This window comes from Neopelma chrysocephalum, unplaced genomic scaffold (assembly GCF_003984885.1).
Source record: "Neopelma chrysocephalum unplaced genomic scaffold, ASM398488v2 Primary Assembly neopelma1_45, whole genome shotgun sequence".
NCBI lineage: Eukaryota > Metazoa > Chordata > Aves > Passeriformes > Pipridae > Neopelma > Neopelma chrysocephalum.
In genome coordinates, this window is record NW_020897704.1 from 7,626,930 (window position 1) to 7,628,578 (window position 1,649).

At 49.3% G+C, this 1,649-nt stretch overlaps 1 non-coding gene across 1 annotated transcript; it reads right to left on the reverse strand.

Annotated features, from left to right (window-relative positions):
- Window positions 1–1,087: 1,087 nt before the first annotated feature.
- TRNAK-CUU lies at window positions 1,088–1,160 on the reverse strand. Its single transcript has one exon. It is a non-coding gene; the product is annotated as a tRNA-Lys (tRNA).
- Between the last annotated feature and the right edge of the window lie 489 nt (window positions 1,161–1,649).

Consider the following 1,649-nt stretch of genomic DNA (forward strand, 5'->3'; position numbering starts at 1 on the left):
TTAGTGTCAGCATAACCTGACCTTGTGCAGCACTCCTCAGTTCAGGAAAACTTCCAGAAACTTCCCTGCTTGTTGCCATATAACACTTTTATGATCAGCTATAGCACAAGATACATCTCAGAAAAACAAGGGAAGTGAAATGTTAAAGGCCTTTTGCATTTTAGCTTCCTCCATGTTTTATATTGGAGCTTTCAGAATTTCAATCAGGCACTTAAATACCATCTAAGTCTCACTTTTTGTACATCCTTTATTGGCTCAAGCCCATATTAAATTTAGCCAGAGTTGGTCAGTAAATTAGAATATTAGTAAATATTTTTAAAAGTATTGTTGAGGGCAAGAAATGAAGCAGAAAAGGAAAAAGCAGAAGTCGGAAGATATGGTTAAAAGCAAGGAGTTTTGAGAGGCTGAGAGTACATGGCAAATAGTCTGCTGGGAATGAGTGAGCATAGAGACATAGGGTGAAGAGAGGCAAGACCTGAAAGGACACACACAATAGAAGAGGAGATTTGCAACAAGACCAGGGAGACGGTTACCTATACAGAGTCATGCTTTGTTTATTGCAAAAGCTGAAGTGCATAAAGGTTGACGTCATCTTTACAGGAGCAGAATGGTTGTTTGGAAACTAGACTCTGTCTATGTGTCTGCCACTGAATTTCACTGTATTTGATAAATATTTCCTAATGTCCAGTCTAAAACTCCCCCGGTGCAGCTTCAAACTCGTGCCAAGACTCCTATCATTGGTTACCAGAGATAAGAAATTGCCAGGGTTTTGAAGTTGTTAACTCACTTGTCTACCATTGGTTTCTGTGTTGCCATAGTTATTATATTGTCTCCTTGCATTGGCTAGCCAAATGGCCAATCCCCTCCTTTGCCCAACAGCCCTTATAAGCTGCGGGAAATTTGAATAAATCTCTCTTCGCTGCTGGATTCCTTGCGTGCTACGTGGTCTCTGCCTCCTGGCTTAAGTACCTCCGCCGCCTGTCCCTGCCACGAGGGACGGGCGGCGGGGGGGTGATCCCAGCCCTGAAAACCTTCACAGAGCGGCCGGCAGTGACCCCCCAGAAACCCCTCGAACAGCTACAGATGGCGCCCAACGTGGGGCTCGACCCCACGACCCTGAGATTAAGAGTCTCATGCTCTACCGACTGAGCTAGCTGGGCCGATGAAATAAAGTTCTGTGTCTCTGGAGGAATACTCAGAGGAATGTTGTTAGTCGGGTGAGGAGAGCCCGGGGTTGGGAACGGCGAGACAGGCTCGCCCGTTCTCGGAGGGAGAGGAGGGGGGTGCGGGGAGGGATCCTGCTGGCGGTGGCTGCTGGCGGCTCCTCCTCCCTGGGCCCCCCCACTGTGACTGCCGGTACAGAATTTCAAAATACACTTTAAAATGTAAAGGGTGGAAACGCTATGGGCTCGCTCCCCCTCCACCATTGACTAATCCTGTCTCTGCGTTGCTGGGGGAGGTGAGACATTTTGAACAGTGGTGCCGGCTCCACAGAGCGCCCAGCGATTGAACTGTGCCATGATGCCGACCTCTGTGACCCAGGGGGGCCGAGGGCCGAGGGAGCTGCAAGCAACCAGTGTACCATCGACACAGCAGCAGTGGCTGCGAGGCGTCGGTGAGATGCTGACAGTGCAGCGTGGTGCGGACTT